A 26,157-nucleotide genomic window follows, 5' to 3' on the forward strand; every position below is an offset into this window, starting at 1 on the left:
CTGATCTTTAGCTTTTACCCTGATATCTGACTCTGTTTTTTTTTATTGATTAAGATTAATTAGATTTACTCTTCACCTATGATGTTTCTTCTAAGAGATCTGTTGTTAATCCAGTGTGACCTGAGAGGTTTTATGTGTGGATTTTTGAAATTCTTTGTTTTCTTGTGGGAATTGAATACATTTCATGGCAAAGGTCTGTTTGCCACATCTTTTTAGGGTTCTATAAGTCTCCTATACCTAGATTCTCTGATCTTTCTCTGGCTGAGAACAGTTACTGCTGTTTCATTTTCATACTTCTTTCTTCCTCTTAGGGTAATAGAACAAATATTTGACCTGTTTGTCAGTTATGCCCCATACATTTTGAGAGATATCTTCATTAAAATATTTTTTACTGTTGCCTGTGATATTTTAGAAAATTTCACATATGTATATAGTATGCTTTGGTCATACTTACCTCTATATTTTTTTTTGCCTCATTCTTCATTTTCCAATCCCTCTCCATATTTCTAATAAATCTTCCTTTCCCTTTCATATCTTATCCTCCAATTCTACAGATGAGAAAAACATATTATTCTTGTCTTTTTGTGATTCTGTTTTTATTTCCCTTGGTCTAGTTGTAGAGAATTTTAATAATTTTTCTAACTTACTGAGATTTTTATTTCTAAGATTTTTGACTGTCTTTTTAAAAATTGCCTTATCTTTGTTGAGTTTTTCCATATTCTTTGTTGTATTCCTAATTTCATTTACAGTTTGTATAAATGTTCTTGATTTTTCTACACTTTAATATCTTTAGTTTCTTTTATTAGTGAGACAATTTTTCGGAGATGAATATTACCTTTCTCCTATAGATTTTATGTTACTATGCTAAAGTCTGCAATATAGTAGGATGGATATTTCTTTATAAGTTGTTATTACATGTGACTTTGGAGTTTTATTTCATAGGTTTTGAAATTCTTTCCTTTACTTTCCTTTTGAGAGTTGAACATATCTCTTTAAAAGGGTATTTTCAGTTATAACCATTTGAGGATTCTATAAGCATACTCAATTTATGGAACAATATTCTTTTTTAAAAAATTATTTAAAAAGCTATCATTTCTCATTTTACATACTGATTCCAGTTCCCACACTCTCCCATACTCCCATTCCCCTACCTTCCCTCCACCCCACTCGCATCCACTCCTCAGAGAGGGTAAGGCTTCCCATGGGGAGTCAACAAAGTCTAGCACATTGCTTTGAGGCAGGAGTAAGGCTCTCTCCACTATGTCTAAACTGAGCAAGGTATCCCTCGAAAAAGAATGGGTTCCAAAAAGCCAGGTCAAACAGTAGGGATACATCCTGGTCTCACTGCCAGTGGTCCTACAGTCTGCCCCAGTCATACAACTGTTACCCACATTCAGAGGGTCTAATTTGGTCCTATGCTGGCTCCTTTCCTGTCCAGCTGGAGTTGGTGAGCTCCCATTAGCTCATGTAAACTGTTTCAGTGAATGTTCCCATCATGGTCTTGACTCTGCTCATGTTAACACTCCTCCCACTCTTCAACTGTACTTTGCGAGCTCAGCTTGGTGCTCCACTATGGATCGCTGCCTCTGTTTCTATCAGTTTCTGGATAGAGGTTCTATGGTGACATTTAAGATAGCCATCAATCTGACTACAGGGCTAGGCCAGTTTGGACACCCTCTCCTCTACTGCTTAGGTTCTTAGCTGGGGTCATCCTTGTGGATTCCTGCGAATTTCTCTAATGCCAGGTTTCTTGCTAGTCCCATAACAGCTCCCTCAATCAAGATATCTCTTTCCTTGCTCTCTGTCTCTGTCCTTCCTTCATCTAAACTACCCTGTTCCCTCATGTTCTCCTCTCCCCTCTTCCCTCCCCTTCTCCTCTCCTCCTCTACTTCTGCCCTCCCTTCTCTCCCTACCCCCATGCTCCCAATTTTCTCAGGATATCTTGTCTATTTGTCCTTCCCAGGGGGTGTGTCTATATATGTTTCTGTTAGGGTTCTCCTTGTTCCTTAGATTCTCTGGGATCATAGACTATAGGCTCATTACCCTTTGCTTTACATCTAGTCTCCACTTATGAGTGAGTACATACCATGTTCATCTTTCTGGATCTAGGTTACAGTATTCTTAACAAATGCTTTTGTTTGAGTGTGTGTGCTGTGGTATTGTTGCGTATGAAATGTTGAGTTTATTCCACCTGGACAACATAGTGTATCACCCTATAGTTTCTTTGTCTATGATGCCATCTCGATCCCATATTACAGATGAGCAGACCCATGGTTATTAAAGGCTATGACTTCTCATATGATTTAGAGAGATGTGGTATAGGCAGCACAGTGATTGGCAACACCCAATATGATTAATCCTCAGTGAGCATTTCTGTCACTGACAAGTGATAAGAAGTCCCTAAGTAAGGTTGATATTGGATGTACTACTTAAAATGGCCTTTGATAGCAACTGTACAAGTGATGATGAAGGGTTTGAAAAACTTGCTGTCTTACTACACTAATGCTATGGGCCTACATATTTTCATAGACTGTCAAGAGCAGGAATCAAAACCCAGTCTTATATGTTAGTGGTATGTGATTTATAAAAGACATGAGGATGGTGAATGCTTGGAACCATTAGAGGTGTGGTGACAGAGGGAGCGGTACTGTTCCCTTCTGCTACTATTCTGAGTGTGCCCACCCAAGATCATGGTTTCAGAATGTTGGTAGTGCATCCTGAGCTATGGGGCAGTACGTGGAAGCTTTTATCCTATCTCTCTATTATAGTCCAGATTTAGGATTAGCCAGGAGCAAATCATAGCTAGATTTGTGCCAAGTTATTCTCAGCTGAGGTTGTGATAGTGATGAGAGAGAAAGCAGAATTTGTGTAGCACAAGGAGAAGTTTCTAGGAGAAAATATTCTTAAGGTTGCTTCAACTACAGGTCTGTGGCATTATTCAAGGTAGACTGAATATGCTGCCACATGCAAGGAACTGATGAAGCATGAAGGTTCTTTCCATGCCTTGCTTGTGGTGGACAATTGTGTAGGTGGGCACCATCTAGAGGTGTAACATTGCTTAAGACCATTGACACGAGCCTCTCTGTGCAAGAGAGCAGTGGAACAACAGACTTCTCCCTCCAGTGCATGGCTGGCAGGTGTCGATGGCCATTGGGAAAGAGGCAGTAAGAACTCTTTACATTAGAGTTGTGTTCAGTTCAATTGCTCCTGAAAAATAGCACATAACTAGCCATATTTCTGGTCCTGAAAGGCAGGTTTCATGATCCCCTACTTCTGGAAGACACCTCCATTCCTGCCCATGTCACACCACCTAGTTCCTGAAATATAGTGCTCTTTGTGGGCTAGTTTCAGAGGTTCTTTATTGAGCCAGATTTGATTTGTAAGGCAATTAGCTTCTGAACAAGTACAGAGGGATATCTCTGGAGTCCCAGAGATGGGAATATGCAAGGATTTCGATTCTCCAGAGAAGCACAAATTTAGACAATTGGTCCCTTCTCAATATCTCCAGGCAACAGCACCTGGGAACTCTTTTCCCAAAGTTGGTTCACTATGCAATTTCTTATTTATTTAGGATCTTGGTCTCCAGGAGTTGGGAAGATTTCTAATATGTCAGTAGAAAGTCATCCAGTGGAGCAAAGCAACAAGTTCTAGTCAAGAGGATGCTAATAATGGAATCTCTTACAGGGCATTCAAGTTTTATAAAAGTTTTTGTCCTATTATCAGTTTTAGTGTATAAACCACACTTTGATTTCATTATTTTAAATTTTAGCTGAAGCCAGATGCATTCCTCAGTGACTGCAAAGAGTAAAACAAAATCAAAACATTGTTAAGTGGATTCTGCAAGTTGTAAATCTTAGGATAAAAGTTGACTGAAAAGGAAAGTTATTTTGTCCTTGTTAAATTCACTTTAAAGTATTTCTTCTGTTCTCATGCAAATGAATTCTGCCTAGAGTATATACTTCCAAATGGATTTTAGGCAGTTAAAATCAATCTGTACTGCAAACACAAGATTTATTAAAATGATGTTTTGTGATAGAATTAAGAGGGCTTAGTGTTCAACCAGTTAACCAATGCAAACAGAATTTCTGATAACTTAAATGTTCATGCCAAGGGACATTATGCTTATTTTATTCTCTGCAGTGACTTTGGGATATACATGATCCCATATCTTTGATAGCTAAAGATTACTTTTTTTCTATTAAAAGTGACACTAGGCTAGTTAATTAATTGTGTGTATGTTTGTATGTGTTATGATGCATGTAAGGTGATCAAAGGACAACTGGCCATAGTTAATTGTCCCGTTCTGCTAAGTGGGTCATGGGAAGTAAGCTTAGGTTATCAACTTGGTAACAAATGCCTTTACCAACTGAACTAGAAGCATAGTGCAATATCCTCTATGTAGAAACTTAGAATAGCTTCTTGCTTTAGTTTTGTTGGAGCTTAATAACTGCATTACTTAGAACTATTTATGTTCCAGCTAATCAGAAATAAATATGAATTAATAAACAAGGGTGAAATGTACTTGTTACTATACTTGTCCCAAACTTTAAGCATACAATTAATAGCATAATAGCATTATGATTTTTGTGTTCATATAAAACATAATATTTTGAGTTTTTGTTTTTAATAATTTAGGTTTCTTTTTAATAGGAGCATAATAAACATGTAACATCTCTTCAACAAGACAGTTCTTAAACATAAAAACTAGCACACAGTAAAAAGATCTTACAATTCTTCATTGTGTATATTTGGTGGTTTTAAATGATTCTGGAAGCTTGGATTTTATTTCATGTTGCACAAAAGCAAGCATGAAATGTGTCTATTTGCTGTTGTACATTCCTGGCTACCATACAGAGCAAGCATTGCTGCAGTGACAGATGTTAGTGTCAACTGCCTGAAGTACGATCATTCCAATTTCCGTCTACAGAGACAAGTAAATCATTAATCACATAATTGGAACAAAATAAGTTGCCCAACTCTCCTGAAAGATTTTGAAATGTTGACATGTTCTCATATGTAGTTCTCAAAAAATATTTCAGTAAAAATGTAAGACAGATGATTATAGAATTCTGTTCCTTAGAGTAAGTAGAACTTCCCCAACGTGAACAGAGGTAATTATTTAAGACAGAGAATGAAAAGATGGAGAAAAGTGCCCTGAAGACTAAAAATTTACTGCTTATTTTCATCTCAGATTTCATTATATGACTTGGGACTATTTTATAAGGTTGTCTGATCTAAAACATTCTTGTAAATTTTGTCTGATTCCAGCCATTCAAGAATTGCTAACACATCCCAACAATTTGCTACTTACTATGTACCAGACTCTGAACTGTTCTATACATATTTTATCACTTAATTGTCATAAAACATCAATGCTGTTTCCACCATTTCAGTTAATAAGAGATTTCTAAAAAATGAGAATATATTGCCCAAGCCCGTCAGGCAAATAAGTGATAAAACAGTTTAATCTACATGTGTCCAACTTCACTTATCATAGTTGCACTAAATTCATTATGCAACTGGTTACATTAACCCAACCTTCCCTAAACATTCTCGAGCTATACTGTGCCACCATTGTGCCTGGAATTGTTATGTACTCGGTGTCTTCATATGCTTTCTTAAGATATAATTGATAATCATAGAAAACATAGTTATTGACAGAGATTGGTTGTTCATTTCTGGGCATTCAGATCTGAAATAATTACACAGAAACTATATTAATTACAACATTGCTTGGCCAATAGCTTAGGCTTCTTATTAACAAACTCTTACATCTTAAATCAACCATTTTCTATTAATCTGTGTATCACCATGTGGTGGTAACCCACCAGTAAGGTTCCATGTCACATCTGTCTCCTTTGGCAGCTACACAGCATCTCCCTGACTTCACCTTCTTTTCTCCTCTATTTCTGCTTGAAATTCCCACCTTGCTTTATTCTGTGCTGCCATAGGCCCAAAGCCCAATAAAAGCAACACATGTACAGAATGGGACTTCCCATACCACATAGTTTCCAACAAATACTTTCTGTTCCAAATTACTGTTGTTATACTTCTCATAAATTATTCAGAATGGAATATACCTCATACTGCAACCCATGTCATTGCTCAACAATTTGAACTGCATAGTCAGTCCCCAGTACAACTATAACTTCTTCCCAGTGTGTTTCAGTCATCTAGTAATTAGAAGGTTTTATACTGTCAAAAGCTTTCGTGCTTTCTTTTGCAATGTGCCAAGGTCAGTTTCTCAATTATTTTCTTTTCTCACTGGGTCATTATTCAAACAGCACTACTCATAACATGCACAACTAAAGCAATAGGAGGCTTAAATCCCATATGATCTAATTATAAAAAAAATTGGCTAGCTTTTATGGTAAGTTTACACTCTGACCTGAGGAAAATATTTCAAAAGATGCTATGTTCACAGTGGATGAAAAATGAGAGGCATCAAAATTTCTTAGCTAATTGAGAATGGAGAAATGCTTGAATGATCTTGTCAACAGACTGATCCCTGTTGGGATACATTTTGCTATGTGAAAGAAACTTAATAATCTAGTGAGAAATGTAGAGCATTTTAAGTGAGGGATGCAAGATTAAAGAACAATATCATTCAAGTGACTCTTGAGAACAGAAGCATACCAAAATAATAGTCAATGGTTTAAGTAAAAATAAACATTAAAGCAAATATAATTCTTTTTATAGAACCGTGTTGCAGAACAGACTCTTCTGTGAATCTAAGCTACTGTACTACTTGTGTTCAAAATGAAAACATAAATACTGGGAGCGATAGGTATACTTTTGTCTCATGAGTTTGGATAAAAGATTTGATTCATGAATTGTGTCATGAACCAGACGTTTAAAAGTTTTCTTTAACATAGATTCATGTTGTCACTTTCTTCTAGTGGTCAGTGGGATGTGGAACAACAGGGTTTTGTATGCTAGCTGATATAAGTGGTTGTGCAATATTATTTTATTCCCTCTTTTGTGGGGAGCAGGCCTTGGTTCTGCCTCAACTGAATGTGCCAGGCTTTCTTGACTCCCCATAGGAGGTCTTGCCCTTTCTGAAGAGTGGATGGGGTTGAGTTGGGGGAGGTGAAATGAGGGGGAGGAGGAAAAGGAGGGAGAACTGTAGTTGGTATTCAAAATAAAAAATAAATATTCGGATCACTATTTCCATTCCCTTACCTCCAAGACCTTCCCTATTTACCAGCCCATTCAACTCAACACATTCTTCTCTTTAGAAAACAAACAGGCAAAACAAAACAAAGCAAAAGAACAGAAGAAAACAAAGGAAGAAGAAAACAAAACAAAGAGGAAGCATGAAAAACATTACACGCACATACAAATGCAGAGACATGCACACATACAAACCTCCCAAAAATCACAGAATCAGAAAGCATAATATATAAGCAAAGCAAAAGAACCAGCTCAGCTATTACTCAGATCCATATCCTGGGCCTTGCGTTGGCCCACCCCAACATCTACCTTATCTATGACCTGCTAGAGTACATGAAGGGCCTGATCTGTGGGACAGCAGTCACAGGATTTCCATGACTCCGGTCAACAGCAGGATACCAGAGAGCAGTTTCAGTGAGGCTCCAGTAATGATGGGGTGCCAGAAAACTTGAGCCAGACCAATGACTCATTGCAACGAACATTTTGTGGTGGGTTGACTGAACCAAAGGGTATACTGCGTGACACACTGCGGCACCAATGCCACTAGGATGAACAAAACGGTGTTGGAAAGCTGGAGGAGTAAGGTGGTTTTTTGGGTATGTTTTGTTTTGTTTTTAATTGATGTATTTTGGGGGGGATGCTATAGGGGTGAGGGAAGGATATGGAGGGACTGGGAGGTGAATGGTATTGGAGTGCATCATGTAAAATCCCCAAAGAGCTAATAAAAAACTGTGTTAAAAGGGTGAGTACAAATGACACTGCCATATAACCTAAATGCACCTCTCTAGCATACACACCTAAAGAACTTGCAATTCACCATCCAAGGATGTTTAATTTGGCTGCACACCTCTCCGTGCTCTGGTTCTTAGATTCTTTCTAACCCTCAGTTCCCTGAGTCTGGGAAGAGGTGGTAGTTGGTTGCCTTTTTATTCTTTACTTTTGCTAATTGTTCTTTGTTTTTTCTCAGGGGGAGCTCCACCACCCAGCTGGCAAATAAGTACACACACGGAGGCTTATTCTTACTTATGAATGCCTGGCCTTAGCTTAGCTTATTTCTGGCCAGCTTTTCTTAACTTAAATTATCCCATTTATCTTTTGCCTCTGGGATTTTACTTTTCTCTATTTATCCAGACCTTTCTTTACCTCTTACTCCATGTCTGGGTGGGTGACTGGTCCCTGAAGTCCTCCTCCTTTTCTTGCTCCTCGATTCTTCCTCCAAGATATCACCTATTTATTCTCTCTGCATACCAACCTCACCCATCCTTTCTTCTGCCTTGTTATTGGCCATTCAGCTCTTCATTAGGCCAATCATGTGTTTTAGACAGGCAAAGAAAGAGAGTTTCACAGAGTTAAACAAATGTAGCATACAAGAATGCAACATATCTTCGCATCATTAAAACAAATATTTTACAGCATAAACAAATGTAACACATATTAAAATAATATTCTACAACAGGAGGTTATATAATGTGCTGTTTATGCCTGGGCACTTCACCCTCACCCAACACTCTGGCCAGTTCTGAGTTTCTGCATTAATCCCCTTCCCATCTACTGCACTAGGAGGTGTCACTGATGTAGGAACAGAGGCAGTGAAGACTGAGGACGTTCTCTTTTCAATCTATGTGGTGTAATTCACTTTTATTTCTCTCACTATGAATTAAATAATACCAAATAGTGTAGGAGCCAGCTCCTACAAGGTCAGCTAGGGTTCCTGGATAGGGGATCCTTGAGGCCAAAGAAAAGTCAGAAGAAGCAGAAGACAGGATAGAATTGGGAGGTCTGTCTGGTCATGCTGAAGCAGCCAAGCAGCCCAGAGTTTATTTCAGAACTTGCTTAACTACAAAAGCAGAACAAAGCACAGCACAGATGGTCAGTCAGTGTCTAACCACAGACCATTCCTGTCCTGGAGGGAGCAGCCTCCTCTCCAATATGTGCTTGCTGCTCAGAAGCAGCCTTACTTTCTATCTTGATGTTCCTGAGGTTTGGCATCAGCAGCGTACTGTCTACTAGATAGTGTTCTTTTCTCATGGGTTAAATCAGAATCCTCTCTCAGCCCTCAAGGTTGTAGGAAAAAGCAGAGCAGGCAAGCTTGAACTCAAATGGCATCTTTATGTCAGAAATGACTCCAGATGGAAACCGAGTCACACGTGGGCTCCCACAAAATAGCCACCTAAACTCATTACGTTACTAAAATAAATACTGAGAAGTTTTAAATTTTATATATAAGACTATAGAAGTATCAGGGATTTAACTATTGTTCCAGGAAAAATTTATATAATGCGACTTTTACAGTGACAAATGTTGGCAAAAAGTTTTCATGATGTTGGAAGCAATTCAAGACAAGTTTGTTTCTTTGGCTTAAACTGTAGAAAAAGAAGACACAGTAAGATATGCAAACATGATGCAGAGTTGAGTTATACCATACCAGGCTTCCAGACTTGAATAAGCCCCTAAGCTTGAACACAACTGAAGCCACAATGGAAGTGACACTCAGGCCTTGGAACCCACCACATAGGCAGCAACGCCTGCCAAAATGAAAACAAAGACCTAACCTAGCCAAGTCAATAGTTCTGGGAAAGTTCCTAAACGTACTAATCTTGCTTTTGGTTTCTGTAGGCCCGCTTCCAGCTAACTGAGGTGTGACAACCTAGGATGTGGTTTTTGTGTTTAAAAGCTCACTCTGAGGAAAGCTCGGGACTGCTCTCGGGTCCTAAACACCTAGTGTGGTTTCTGGTCGGCTAATAAAGAAAAGACTTTCTAATGGCTTGAATCTGAGTCCAAGGAGTCTCATCTGGTGGGTACCTCTGAGCAATGGAAGTTCTGACTCTGGGAAGATAAAACAGGGATAGCAAGAGCTGGGGGTGCTAGTGAGTCTGAAAGCCTGTCCATGCTGCTTAACCTTTACTGGTATATGACACGCTGCTCCCCAGCTCAATCTCCACACTATTTTTGTTTTCACTTTCCACTTTGGTGATGAAGAGTTTAATTGTACTTATTTCTTGATTACACTTCTAGCTATGTGATAAGTAATTGACTCTGGATGGCCTAGATATTAACAAGCAGCGATATTAAACCAACACTCAATTATATATGCTGTAGAAAAAAAGACCCCTCTTTCAGTTCTAACACGCATTACTTATTTTAATCCTGAAAACAGTGTATCAAAGGCCCTGTAGACAACCTTTTGTTTCTTGATGTTTCACCTTATCCGACAATATTTAGAATCTTATGACTTTGATATTAATAAAAGTCTGTCCTAGTTGGTGAAATAAATGAAACAACATTATATCAAATTTTCGCTTTTAGAGTTGTGCAGTTTAGTTGCTGACTCCCCCTACCCCCAAGTTAGAGTCATCTGGGAAGAGAGAGCCTCAGTTGGGAATTAATGTTGTTCTCGTTGTTGGAGAGCTCAGTCTACTGTGAACAATGCTTCCCATGGAGGTGGTTATGGGATGTTTAAAAACACATGCTGAGCAAGCCATGAGGTGCAAGCCAATAAGAATCATTTCTCCATGGCTTCTGCTACAGTTCCTGCCTCAAGATTCCTATTTCAAGTTCCCTCAGTGAGGGATTGTGACCTAGGTGTTGTAAAATGAAATCGTCTCCTTCCCAATCTATTTTCTTTTGCCAGCATTTTCATCACAACAGTAGAAAACAAAATAAGATAGTGTTTTTTTTCCTCCCTAAGGTATTCATTTAGATCTAAAATTTCTTTTTAATTTAGACTAGAGGCTTATATAGTATAACAACTATACAAAATATTCTAGAATGTTATTCAGGTCTCATTCCATGAAAAGAAAAAATAAATAACACGTATTCTTTTGGTTAAAACACATAGAGACTGGGAATTCAGGTGAAAATTAGAGATCTTGGTTGGGGAAGGCTTTGGAATACTCATGTAAACAAGCACTTTTTGGGAAAATGTATTGCTAAGAAAAAATTTGTTTTATGTGTGTGTGTGTGTCCATGTGCACAGAGGTGTGTGCAGGCACGCATAGCCAGGAGAGCATCGAATCCTTCAGTGCTGAAGTTACAGGTACTTTCAGATCTCCAGGTTTGTTATGCAGATGCTAAGATGTGCATTCAGGTCCACAGGATTGCACAACAAGTGCTTGTAACTGTGAACCATCTCTCTAGCCCTGGCTACCAATATTTTTGATATGGTTAAATATCAGCGTAAAGGTTTTGATTTGGAGCAAACTCATCACGTTATCTTTGTGGCTGAATACTAGCCAGTGAAGTTGGTCCTTTACCAAATTACGGGTTGTTACCCTTTTCACAGTTAAGAAAAAGAATGAATGAAGTTGCAAGACCTTTACTTTTCAATGACATAATGTATGATTGATGACCCATATCAAAGTTGAAATCAAACTATAAAACATTTCAGCCCTGCCAAACAACAGTGAAAACAAAGAAATGCCAGTATCCATTATGAAGCTAAATTAACAGGGATGTTTGACTGCAACTGTGAAAGAAGAGGTGAGATTCTGTAATGCTCATGCTCAGGAACCTTGTTCCTTTTCACTACAGTCCAATCTGCTTGGCCTCATCTCTCAGGTGTGTTTGGTTCATATGACACCTCAAATAGGCATCTGCTCCTTCCCTGAGGAAGGAGGAGGTTTCTGAAAGATGAAATAACTAGTTCCTTCATTGTTGCCAGAGACTATTTTTTTCTGACTTTGGTATTTTAAAATCCTTTAGAAGCCTGTTTGTTTTCTAATGGGGGTTAGAAAGGGCGAGAATCTGCATGGGAGGGAGGTAGGGGGGAAGCTGGAGGAGTAGAGCCAAGGGAAGCTGTAATCAGGTTTTACTATATGGGGGGAAAATCCATTTTCATGAAAGAAAAAAAACCCTTTTGATCTTTTTAGTTTTAAAATCATATATCCTTTTGTATTTTTCTTTGTTATTTTCTTTCTTTTTTATTATTAAATACTTTTGTATTTTAAGCTTAATGTTTGTGTATGCACCTAGAGGAGTGTGTGTATGTGCCTGTGTTTTTATGGCTTTATAAGGAATTAAATTCATATACTGTTGTTGGAGAATTTCATACAAATATATACTTTATTTTGATCAAATCTTCTCCATTCCTTAACCTACCCACTACTGTTTCTTCTCTTCTTCATGTGCATTTTTCAGTATCCACTGAGTTCACTTAGTGGACTGTTTGTGCATGGGTGTAGGACCATCTATTGGAGCATGGATATTCAAGGGCTGCATTCCCTAATGAAAACCGACTCCCTTGCTTAGCAGCCATAAATCACTGATAACTCCTCAGCTATGGATGGGACATCATGGGTCACTTTCCCACTTTACCATGGGATTTTGGTTGGCTTAATCTAGTACATGCAGCCACGCCTTCTAGACTCATGTGCGTTCATGTGTACTAATGACCTAGGTCATGTTCAGCAAATATTGTTTTGCTGAAAAAGCTCACTATCTCTGGTTGCTATGTTACCACTCTCTCTTCCCTGATGATCCCCAAAACTTAGAGGAAATGGAGTGATACAGATGTCTTATTTAGGGAAGGCCAGTCCACAGTCTCTCATCACAGTCACACTGGCCTGTTTTGTGATATGAGTCTCTGTGTTAAGTGCCACGTACTGAAAAACAAGCTTCTCTCAGGAAGACTGAGAAATGAATGGCCCACTCACTGAGCATAATGATAAGTACTTAGGAGACAATTTATTACTATAAATTTATATATATATATATAATAAAAATATATTTATTACTATACCCACTTAGCAAAATAATAATATTAGCATCTCCACTGGGACCCACATCCTAGCCAACCACTTTTTGTCTCCTCTCAGTTACAAGTATAAGGTATGAGATCTTTTGTAGGGGCATTTCATGAACTCCAATATCAGTTTCTGAGCTTTTATTAATCATGCTTCAATCTTCAATCTTATTTGTACAGTGGGCCTTAAATTCAGTCATAAAGAACTTGGTTATACCCGTAAAATTTGTGCTCCTCTTGTACCAGTGGGCGTACTTTCCAGGCCAGGTATTATTGTAGTGCACAGGCTTCACAACTAGGTAAGATTGATTTTCTCCCCTGGTAGCATGCATAGACCCTTTTAGCCCTATGAAAGAAATAACCCTGCTATAACCTACTTATTCACCACAGTATTTGTTTTCTTGCTCTTTTCAGCTTTGACAACTTCCATCCTTGTTACAGAGGGTTTTCCACTCTTTAGGTAGCATTTTTACTTAAATGGTAATGTATTTTGCTTTACAGAAACATTTTAGTTTTAGGTTGTATGGTAGTTTGAATATTTTTGGCCCCCATAATCTCAGAGGGAATGACACTATTAGGAGGTGTGGTGTGGGAGAATTGTCTGTATTCTGTCAATCATGTATTTTAATAAAACGCTGATTGGCCAGGCAGGAAGTATAGGCAGGCCAACCAGACAGGAAGTAGAGGCGGGGCAATGAGACCAGGAGAAGGTTAGGAAGGAGGAAGCGCATTCCTCCATTCCAGGCCAGATCACCGAAGAGGCAACATGTGAGCTGCCATGCTGAGAAAGGTACTGAGCCATGTGGCTAACATAGATAATGATAATGGATTAATATAAGTTACAAGGACTAATAAGAAGCCTGACCTAATGGGTCAATCAGTTTATAACCTTATGGAGTCCTGTGTGTGATTTTCTTTGGGATATGAGGGCTGTGGGGTACCGGGCGGGACAGAAACCCCAACAAGCCGGCCCCTCATGCTACAGAGGTGTGTCCTTGTTGGAGGAAGTGTGGTCTTGTTGAAGGAGGCTGAATGACAGATGCCTCTAATCCAGACCTTGAAGCTAGAGGACACACCTTTAATCTGGGCCATAGAAATGTGTCATTGTGTGGGTGAGCTTTGAGGTCTTTTTCTCAGGTTTCACTCAGTGTGGCAGTCAGTTGACTTCCTGTTGCCTCCAAGTCAAGATATAGTACTCTCAGCTCTAGCCCCACATCTACCTGCATGCCACCATGCTCCCTGTCATGATGACATTGGATTGAACTTCTAAAACTGTAAGTAAACCACCCTCAATTAAATGTTTTCTGTATAATAGTTTCTGTGCTCAAGGTGTGGTCTTCACAGCAATAGTAAATCCTAAGACCATTAGTCCAAAGTATTAGTTGCTCAAAGCCTGTGCTACTGGGGTCCTGCTGAGAAATTCTTTTCAGTGACTATAAGTTGAAGCTTACTTTCTACTTTCTTTTCTGTCAGAGTCAGTATGTTGAGGTGCTCGACCTCTTTGGAGTTAAATTTTGTGCAGGCTGAGATATAGGGATCTAGTTTCTGTCTTGTACATGCAGCTATCCAGTTTGAGCAGCACTGTTTGCTGAAGATATTCTTTCCACTTGTGTCTTTTTTGGCTTCTTTGTCAAATGTTCTGTGACTGTAGGAGAGTGAACTTCTATCTGGGAATTCAGTTTTATTCTATTAATTTTAATGTATCTGTTTTTATGCAAGTGCAATCTTGCTTTTATTACTACAGCTCTGAATATAACTTGAAATCAAAGATGGGGTACTGTCAACACTCTATTTTTCACGGTGGTGTTGGCTATCCTGTGTCTTTTGTGTGTCTTAGTCAACATTCTATTGCTGTGAAGAGATACCATGACTACAACAACTCTTAAAAAGGAATGCATTTAAGTGATTGTACTTACAGGTTCAGAGGTTTAGTCCATTTTCATCTTGGTGAGAAGCATGGTGTCACACAGGCAGACATAGTGCTGGAGAAAGCTGAGAGTTCTATATCAAGATCAGCAGTTAGCAGGAAGAGAGTGAGAGACCGGGCATGGTGTCTGGTGTAACATGATGAGCTGGTTTGTTTGTGTTTTCTGTCTCCTCCTCCCATCCCCCAGCTGTTTTGTCCCAAAGAAAATCACACAGCGGTCTCCACAAATTATGAGCTGATTGGCCCATTAGCTCTAGATTCTTATTAATTAACTCTCACATCTTGTTTAACCCATTTTTCTGATCTATTTTAGCCATATGGCTCAGTACCTTTTTCAGCTGGCAGATCACATCCTGCTTCCTCGGTGATCTGGGCGGGAGTGGGAGGAATCAACTTCCTCCTTCCCAGAATTCTCTTGTTTTCATTGCATCACCTCCACTTCCTGTCTGGTTTTCCCACTTATACTTCCTGCCTGGCCAATCAGCATTTATTTAAAACATGATTGACAGAATACAGACAATTCTGCCTCAGTCTGGCTTGAATATTTGACACCTGAAATCCTTCCCACACCATGACACATTTTGTTCAACAAGGTGCCACTCCCTAATGACCAAGAATTCAAAAATATGAGCCTATGGGGACCATTCCTATTCAAACCATCACATCATGTAAAGTTTGAGATTATCTTTTCAACATCTATGAAGAACTACATTAGGATTTTGATGGGGATTGTGTCAAATATGTAGATTGATTTTGGTAGAATGACACTTTCGTCATTATCTTTCCCACTCTAGGAACACAGGCAGTCTTTCTGTCTTCTAGCATCCTTTTGAATTTCTTTCTTTGATGTCTTAACCTTTTCACTACATAAATCTTTCTTAGTTAGCTTAATTACAAAATTGTTTTAGAAGTTTCTTTTATTTTTTGAGATTATGATATACTCATATCATTTCCCCATTCTCTTTCTTCCATCCAAGTCCTCACATAGACCCCTTGACTCCTTGCTGTCTTTCATTAACTGTTCTTACATACATACTGGGCTCTAAAACTCTGAAGTTTGTTTGTTCCTGGTCTTCTATAATGGTCTCCAACTGTTGCAAAGAGAAGTTTCCTTGACCAGGGTTGAGGAATGCATTTATCTATAGGTGAAAGGACAAATATGTAGAATGTAGTCATGGATTATGCTGGCTTAATTGTGTGATATTCTCCAAGATCCATCATTTCACTAACTCTAGGTAGTTGGCTAGGTTTCTAGTACTAGGCATGATTTCTCTCTTGTTGAGCAAGTACTAAGTTCAGTTAAAGCTGATGGTACCACCAATGTATGTATGCCACTACTGCACACAGACTTGTGTGGTTGTACTATATCTGTTGTTGTTGTGGCTCATAGGCCTCATAGCTGGATAGGACTTCTGGTTACTTCCCTCCTTTGGACATTTGTATGGTGTCTTCTGTTATCTTGAAAACTTTCCAACAGAGAGGAGACTTCCAGGTTAGTTTCAGCTCAGGGGCCTCTTGAACCTATATCTGAAGTGGGTGATGCTTTCAGCAAGAAGCACTCTCCTTCTACCTCTGGATACAGCCAGAGTGCAATAGTAATAGCCTGTAATGTGTTGGAGTCTCTTGGACAATCCTTACCAATAGCTTAAAAGAGGGCTTTCAGGACTGATGGAGTTTTTATTAAATGGTCTTTGGCTATTGGAGGCAACATTGCCATTCCATATTATAAAATTTTATTTCAATTATATATGTATATTTTACACTGATTTACATGTATTGTGGGTAAAGATTTAATAGTATGATTCTTTATAATTTTTTCCTTTACTTATCTTCTCCCTTCTATTTGTTTTCATTTCCCCCACCATATCACTATTAGACCCTCTCTTGTCCCCCCACCATCTCACCCCAGCAATTGTCCCCTTTTCTGGACCTGATTTCTGCAGTTACTCCAGGATATATACTCAAATTTGAAGATTTGAAGTTAGGAGTCTTAGATGAGAGAGAGCGTGCCACATTTGATACTTGCTCAACCATGTTCATTGCTGCTTTATTCACAATAGTTAATAAATGGAAGCAATCTAGATGCCCTGAAACTGATGAATGAACAATGAATACGTGCTGTATATATGCTATAGAATACTATTCATCTGTCAAGAAAAATGAACTCATAAAATTTGCAGGTAGATATATGGAACTAAAAAACTATCTTACTAACTGACATAACCAAGATGCATAAAGGAAAGATTATTTTTAGCCTATTATGAATGGGATTTTCCCATGATTTCTCTCTCAAGATGTTTGCCTTTGATATGTAGGAAAGCTACTAAATTTTGTCTTCTAATTTTCCATCCTGGTGCGTTGTGGAATAAGTTTATCAGCTGCAAAATTATGTTTTTAGGAAATGAAATTTATCTTTTAAGTCTTAAGACTCTCTAGCGTATCATCACAAGATGCACAGGCAAAGCACAGTAGTTAATTTGCTTTAAAGTGGAATGGGTTTGGGACAGTTGTAATTTTCCATTAAAGCCCATCTCATTCGACTCAAACAGAGATAGATTTCTATTAACAGTTTCCATAATACATTTCTAGTGACAAAGGGTTAAAGATTATAATTATTTTTATGTTTTTTGTAATTTAAATGATCTTGGAAATTCTAATAAATAAATGGTGAAATAACTGGAAATATTTTATTAAAGCCTTTGCCTCTGAATTGAACCGATGATAAACTTGCATAGGAAATTATGATTTCAAAAAAATGTAGTTGAATGGTGCTGTAAAAGAAACTGACCTTAAATTCTTTTCTAATTTCACTGCTTGTAATCTGAGATAACATTGCATTGAGGAATACCTGTTTTTAGAATGCTGTAGCTTTCCCGGAACCAGAAGCTCTGCTCTGCAAATACAGCCTGTTTATTTTCAGACAAAGGTTAATAGCATAATTGTTATACAATGAAATTCAGCCTTACAGTGGTATCAAGAAAATGCTGTGGGTTGGAGACTGGGGAGATATCAAGAGTCCAATGTATACCTCGTGAGGGCTTAAGTTCTTATCACAGGAAACATGTAAAAGCAAGGGGAGGTCGTACTTCATGCTTCCCTCGTACTGGGTGGGGCAAAGACAGGTGGATCCAGGGCTCTTGGTGTTGAGCTAATGATAGAAGTGGTGAGCTCCAGATTCAGTAACGGATCTTCTCTCAAAATAATGTGAAGAAGTGAGTCAGGAAATCATCACTATCAACCTCTGGTTCCTACAGACCTCACAGGTAAACATCTGCACACCCAGGCACACACCACACGATCACCTGTTCACACACAGAGAGAGCTGCAGGGTAGAAAGTACTGTGGCCAACTGAGGCACACCCAGGCACACGTCACACAAGCACATGTGTGCACACACACGGAGGAGAGGAGAAGGAGAAAGAACTGTGGCCACCTGAATAAGCGCCGAGGCATACTTTCCAGAAGGGAAACAACCTGCCTCGTGAAGGATAAATAACGTTTTCCAGCTAAAGAAGACTGGTCATTCCCAGATGTCTGATATGAACAGTTACTAACATGATATGAACAGGAGTGAGACAAAACTTTAGCATGCTATGTGAGGAGCAGAAGGAGGGAAAACATGAACAAGGAAGTCAGGACCACGAGGGAACCTTCATCTGGTGATGGATGGAGATAGAGATAGAGACCCACATTGGAGCATTGGACTTAGCTCCCAAGGTCCAAATGAGGAGCAGAAGGTGGGAGAACATGAGCAAGGAAGTCAGGACCACGAGGGGTGCGTCCACCCACTGAGATGGTGGGACTGATCTAATGGGAGCTCACCAAGGCCGGCTGAACTCAGACTGATGGAGCATGTGATCAAACCGGACTCTTTGAATGCGGCTGATGGTGGAGTCTGACCGAGAAGCCAAGGACAATGGCGTTGGGCTTTGATACTACTGCATGGACGGACTTTGAGGGAGCCTTGTCTGTTTGGATGCCCACCTTCCTGGACCTGGGAGGAATGGGGAGGACCTTGGACTTCCCATAGGGTAGGGAACCCTGACTGCTCTTTGGCCTGGAGAAGGAGGAGAAGTGGGAGTGGAGCAAGGGGAGGGAAGTGGGAGGAGGGGAGGAGGTGGAAATTTTTAATAATAATAAAAAGAAATGTGTTACATAGACATGAGACAACATATTTCAAGCTCAAATTTTGAAAGAAACTAAACATTAGCAAACTTTATTTTTCTCAAAATATATTAGGTACTTTGATAAATGATTTGAGCTTAAAATAATGCTTTATTTTAATAAACGTAGATGCATTTTGCTTTGCTTTGGGTTCTCTTTGAGGGCACTATGGTTAGTTTCAAAATTTGGTGGTTTGAAGTTTCTGCTTTTAATTCTGTTAATAGTGAGACAGATATCTGGCAGAACTAACTGTGACTTTAGTCACATATTTCTTGCAAGTTATATAACTTTAGTGCCTGTATTTATGTCTCAACTAATTGAGTTGAGTTCATTGAGCACCTTGAAGGTATAGGTTAATTAAAACCATTCTGGAAAGGTTTCCTGCATTACTGAAGACATTGCTTTGTGCACTTCCCCCTCTTCCTGCTTTCATATTCCCAGAAGAAACGCCCCAGTGTTCTGGAAGGTGTACCTTTTAATCTCTCAGCTTCTGATTGCTTCTTTTCTTAATCCCCCTTTCTCTTCTTTCTTCCACAGATAATATAAATGAATACATATTCAATTTATTTGATATCTGTTATTTTTAGTCAACACTTAATAATTGCTCATGTTCACAGGCACAGTGTGATTCAGCACAGTGTGTGACAGTGAAGCCAGAATCATAGATGTTTACATTTCTTGTAGTCAGTATCTGAGTTGGTGATTACTGGTCTGCTCTGGAAGCATGTAGAATACCTTCCAGTACTGTGAAAACTAGCCTGTTGTGGTAAAGGGTTTAGCTTGACTTCTCTGTGTTCAGTAAGTTATGTAGCTGTTCTCTTCAGCCATAAGTCTTACCGTAAGTTTGTAGAAAGCAGCCAACAGTTTTGGAAATAGTTATTTGGGGATTTCCATGGGGCCCATTTTGCCAACAACTCAATTAGATGTATACTATCCCTGGCACTGAGGTATTCCTTGGCTGTAAGAAAAATCTAGTGGGAGCTTTGTCTCCCCCACTGTTTGGCAATTCTGTTTATATTTCTTTCATGCATGTAAACATTTCAAGAAACTTCTACTATGGTAAGGGGTACAGTGGGAAGACAGGGCCCTGAAAGCAAATTGATATAGAGCTGGGGATGAGGCTGGAAAACTTTAATGGAGGACAGAAAAACATAATGAGAATTATCTAATTAATTCCCAGTCTAATGTGGCTACTGGGTTTTCATGTGAAGAGTTATCATTTAAAGCCCTGGGTTTTATCCCCGACACCACAGATACTGAGTATGGTGATCTGTGCCTATAATCCAACACTTAGAAGGTGGATGGAGTAGGATTCCAAGTTCAATGTCATCATCAACTACATGTTGAGTTTGCGATAGCCTGGGCTACATGCAATTTTGTCTCAACATAAATAAACAAAAAAAGAAAAATTAAAAGGTTTTATGTTATTACTCCTTTGTGTTTTTTGCTCCTTTTTGTAATTGAATAATTTTTTTCATAACAGACTAAGACAGTTGACTCTGTCCTTCCACTATGTGGATTGAGGGGTTTGAAGTCAGGTAGTCAACTTTGGCAGTAGACGCCTTTACCTGATAAGCCACCTTGCTGACCCCATTTCGTGCCTTTCAATTGGAGAATTCAGCTCATTTGCAAATGAAAAGGGTTTAGCTTGACTTCTCTGTGTTCAGTAAGTTATGTAGCTGTTCTCTTCAGCCATAAGTCTTACCGTAAGTTTGTAGAAAGCAGCCAACAGTTTTGGAAATAGTTATTTGGGGATTTCCATGGGGCCCATTTTGCCAACAACTCAATTAGATGTATACTATCCCTGGCACTGAGGTATTCCTTGGCTGTAAGAAAAATCTAGTGGGAGCTTTGTCTCCCCCACTGTTTGGCAATTCTGTTTATATTTCTTTCATGCATGTAAACATTTCAAGAAACTTCTACTATGGTAAGGGGTACAGTGGGAAGACAGGGCCCTGAAAGCAAATTGATATAGAGCTGGGGATGAGGCTGGAAAACTTTAATGGAGGACAGAAAAACATAATGAGAATTATCTAATTAATTCCCAGTCTAATGTGGCTACTGGGTTTTCATGTGAAGAGTTATCATTTAAAGCCCTGGGTTTTATCCCCGACACCACAGATACTGAGTATGGTGATCTGTGCCTATAATCCAACACTTAGAAGGTGGATGGAGTAGGATTCCAAGTTCAATGTCATCATCAACTACATGTTGAGTTTGCGATAGCCTGGGCTACATGCAATTTTGTCTCAACATAAATAAACAAAAAAAGAAAAATTAAAAGGTTTTATGTTATTACTCCTTTGTGTTTTTTGCTCCTTTTTGTAATTGAATAATTTTTTTCATAACAGACTAAGACAGTTGACTCTGTCCTTCCACTATGTGGATTGAGGGGTTTGAAGTCAGGTAGTCAACTTTGGCAGTAGACGCCTTTACCTGATAAGCCACCTTGCTGACCCCATTTCGTGCCTTTCAATTGGAGAATTCAGCTCATTTGCAGTTAAGGATATTGAGAAACATTGCATTCCTGTTATTTTTTCTTTTTGGCTGATTAAAACTTCATGCTTCTTTCTGACTTCTTCAAGAAGTGTGATAGTTTACTGTTCTGCTATTTGATTCTTTCCTAGTTCCAATTTATTCATCAATTCTTCTGAAATGTATTTTGAACTGTTGATATTGTAAATGTCTTTCTTCCCCATCTGTGCCAGGGTCCCTTTATGTAACTTGATCATTGATGGGTCACTGGACATGACTTACATTAATTTTGACTTATTTTGCCAAGCATTTAGTTTTCTAATTTTTTAAAGGAGTTGTTGTATATATTAATCTTCATTGGCAGTTATTTACTCTCATATTTTTAAATGTGTTTTTTTGGCAATTTCCTGGGTTTTAGGGTATTTTCTGAGAAGTCTTACATAATTCTGATGAATTCATATTTGCCATTTTGCATATTTCTCTTGAAGCTGTCCGAATTTGGTCTTTGTTCTGTGTTCTTAGAATTTTAAGTGCAGGATGTGAAGAAGTTCCTTTCTATTCAAGTCCACTTATGGTAATGAGTGTTTCCTGTGTTTGGATGTTCATATTTCTCCCTGGATTTGAGGCAATGGGCATCTAGGAAAGGGAAATGTAGGGAACTCTATCCTAAAGTTGTTTATATCCTTTGTCCCCATCTGTGAATTTCCATTTCAGTGGCTTTTGTTCCAAGCAGTACATTTTCATTTCCCTAAAAAGTACCTTATTTCCCCCTCCTCTGTGCTGAGTCTCTCTGTCCTTGGTATATCTTTCTTTCCCTGCCAAACAAAGGGAAACAGAAGGTTGGAGGCCCAATCATACATACTCAAGCCAATCAACAATCATTTCCTAACTAGTGTACCAATACCATGGTCCCTATTACAGCTGCCTTTTTGCTTGTGCATGAAGTAAGGTATTCTAATTGCAATTATTTATGTGCTTGAGTACAGAGGTGGAGACTCAGTCTGTATACCAGAGTAGACACATAGATGTGTTAGGTTTAATAGGAAAACAAGTATCTCACCAGATTGAGGGGAGATACTTGGACACAAATAGACCCTCTTACAGACAGAGGTTTCTCAGCTCTGGGATTTTCCGTCATGTATTTGAGGATGTAAGACTTCCCAATCATCTTTGCTTTCACTTTACTCTGAGCTACTTTCCAATCTTTTAATTCTTTAATCAACAGAGAAAAGGAATCTTACTATTAGCTGGTATCACATTTGGGAAATCTTTTGATATAATTTATTACTTTTATTGAGATCTTAATTGCCAAGATTCCATTTTTTCCATATTATCTATCAGCTGCATTTTCATCCACATTGTAGAATGTCTCATCTGAGTATCACATTGACTTCCTTATTCACCTGATCATTAAATGATCTTTAGTGTATTAATCATTTTGTAAATATAATTTTGATGATCTTTATCCAACATTCCAATTATTTCAAAATAGATTTGACTGAGCTTTTGTCTTTTGGCAGTGTGCTGTCTTTTGTTTTTGTTGATGCATTGTATTTGGTCCATTTGTTCAGATGGATCGCACTTCCAGTTTTATATTGGCCTTTTTAAGGGGCAGTTTTCTTTAGAAGCCTCTTTCTCTGCTACCACTAAGAGGAGAGAAAGTCAACCACAGTCCCACTGCCACCAAATATCACCACCACTATGACCAACAGCGGTTCAACAACAAACCAGATGTTTAAATGTAGCCAGAACTAACTGAGTTTTCTCTGACACTTTAACACAAACACACATACCAACATATTTCCCTAGAATTGCCATTGATGAAAAATCGTGGACCACAGTAAGAATAAATAAATTACCAAACAGAGGAGGCAATAGACAGTTAGAAAAAAAACAACAACAACAGGGCCTCCCTAGCCAGCTGCCTTCCAAGCCCATTTGGTCTGCATGAACAGCTATATGTCAGAACTGGCGAGTCCCTGGCTTTTGTTGACAGCATCCTCTGGTGAAAACTGTACGATATCATTTAATGCAGGCAGAAAATACATCCCATGTCTGGATAATGATAATAACATCTTTCTATGTAACAGCAAACCCCTCCAGGGTCTGGGTAATGTCAACAGCACGGTTTTATATAAATAATAAATGACCACCTGCCTTGAGGATCCCATCTTGCTTTGCAACCCGAGGAAAAATGTTCTGTAGCAAAAACTGGCAAGGAAAATGACATGACTGAGGACCTGACAAGAAAACGGGAAGAATAAACTATTCCCTTAATGATCTACGTCCTTTTGAACACTAGAGGTCCAACTCTGATAAGCCTGCCTGCTCTTATCCCTCAAGAACATGCTTGTCCGCCTTCTCAGAGTGCATGCTTGTGTGGCGCTCTCCCAAGTTTGCTTTCGCATTCTCTCTGTGCCAGATAAATTCTCCAAGAGTTTCCCCACCATGTCAGGTACTAAATGATTGTTTTCAGTGACACCACGGACTTTCTTGCCTCCCCGCCTCCCCCGATCACTTTGGTATTACCAGGAAGAAAAGAAAAAAGCCTGTGGTCCTTGGAGGATAAATTAGGAAGTTAAAAATTATTGAAGGTAAAATTATTAGCAAGTGACTAAAGGAAAGTGAGGAAAGGCAACACAGAGGAGAGAATGTCTGCCATCTGGTGGTGTGGACAGAGAGATGTCCGCCCCCTGTAACCTGCGGTGGGTGGGAAAGCTGGCCCAGTGGTCAGGAGAGCAGGAGAGCTGTCCTTGCTTCTCACCAGCTGCCACACTGAGTGAGATGACCCTGCACCTCCCCCAGGCAGTACCGTAAAGCTGGCCCTGCTGGTGTAGGTGTGGGAGAGCCCATCCTGAGGACATCAATCAGGACAACTGGCCTTGCCCCTTTCTCATAGCTGCAAAGTGTGAACTCACAGCCAGGGCAATGCTACAGAGCTCACCCTGTCCTTGAGACTGCAGTGGAGCTGGCAGGCTGACCAACCTTGTAACAACTCAGGTTCAGAACTAGGGTTATGAGTTGACCTACCTCAACATCCACCCCATCTAAGATCTGCAGAAACATGTGGAGGGGCCCGTCAAGCAAACCCAAAACTGCAGGATCTCCATGACACAGGGCAACAACAGAATATCTAAGAGGAGTCCCAGTGAGGACCAATATTGGTAGTGTAGCAGAAAGCGTAGCCCTCTAAACCATACCAATGACATATTGTAGCACTGTATCTCTTAATTGAAATACATGCAGCAACCCCTGCTTTTCTTCTGCTTTCATCTACAGTGGTGCCTTTTTCATGATTACACATCCTTTGTTGGCCTTCAGCGCTCTTAACATTTGCAGCCCTGGCCACATAATCAACCCTGGCTTCTCCAGAGCCTTGGCACTCATCAAAAGCTCAGCCCGATACTGACACTGTTCATTGGTCTCCTGGGCTGAATTCTGAGTCCCAAACTCACATGACCTTTTATATGAGTTTGGAGGCCACAAAACTCTGAGCATTTTTAAAGTTTCGATATCTAATTTATCTGGTCTTCCTTTAAAATTTTGAAGCCATCCTCCTGCTTGCTTCAGTTACTAGTGTTGCCATAGTTATCTATGGTACCAAATGACAGGCATCATTTTATTTCTCTATCTCTTCTGGAGGCACGGGTTTTCTGTCTGAGCAAACCATGAGCTGGGCCCACAATGACAACAAATCCTGTGGATGATGCTTTCTCAAGAAATCTCCAGACTTGCCAAATAGCAATAATCCTCTAGGGGGCATAATACTTTTAGAAGCTGTGTACAGCAGTATCCCAGTGCTCCCAGATTGTTGCTGTCACTCTACTTTCCACAACTGCCACACACTGCCTTTTGAGGTGTGTTGAGTTAGTAAGAGTTAGCAAGAGGCAATTTCAAACTACAGATCTTATACTATTGAGATTAATGTACTTGCCGTGAATAAGCCCTCCTGGGATTGTCATAAGCCCTTGGTTTGCTTAGACCCTTAACAGGAAAAAAAATTTTAATATGTGATTTTAAGAACAGTGTTCTTCTTTTTATGGAGGAACTGATCCTTTAAACCAGACTTTAAAAATCAGCATACCAGGTCATGGCTTTGACTGTAGTATTTCCACACGTACTTGTTTTTGTTGCGCTCCCTTCTGAGTTCCCTTCCTACTGCCAATCACTCTTCCTCCCTCCCTTAGCCATCTTTCTGGTTCCATATTGCCCTCTTTATGCGTGTATTGCACAGGTGGATAAATGTATTCAAAATAGGGAGGGGACCAAAAGAGGGGGAAAGGAGATGTCAAGGGGATGGGTAAGACAAAACAGATTTGTCATTCTGGATGCACTTCTTTTAACACAGTCTTTTTTTTTTTTTAAATCAAGTGTATATTCAGTTCTGCATAGATTCCCTGAATACTTTTTTCCTATTAAATTAAATTGTCTTATGCTATAAAATAATAATGAACATACAAATATCTCTCTTGGTCCTGTTGGAGAAATAGATGGAGTCTGAAGAAAATAAGTGTAATCCCAGTTGAATTGCATTTGGACTTTTCTAGATTTATTATTCTGTAAATAATTGTGCATTTTCCGTACTCCATGAGACCAGTGAAATGGTGAAAACTTTTCCACTCTTGATTTGATGTTTGAAACACATCTTCTGTGTTTATCGCTTATTTTGATATCTAGG

The sequence above is a fragment of the Myodes glareolus genome, chromosome 1 (assembly GCF_982192425.1).
Source record: "Myodes glareolus chromosome 1, mMyoGla1.1, whole genome shotgun sequence".
Taxonomy (NCBI): Eukaryota; Metazoa; Chordata; class Mammalia; order Rodentia; family Cricetidae; genus Myodes; species Myodes glareolus.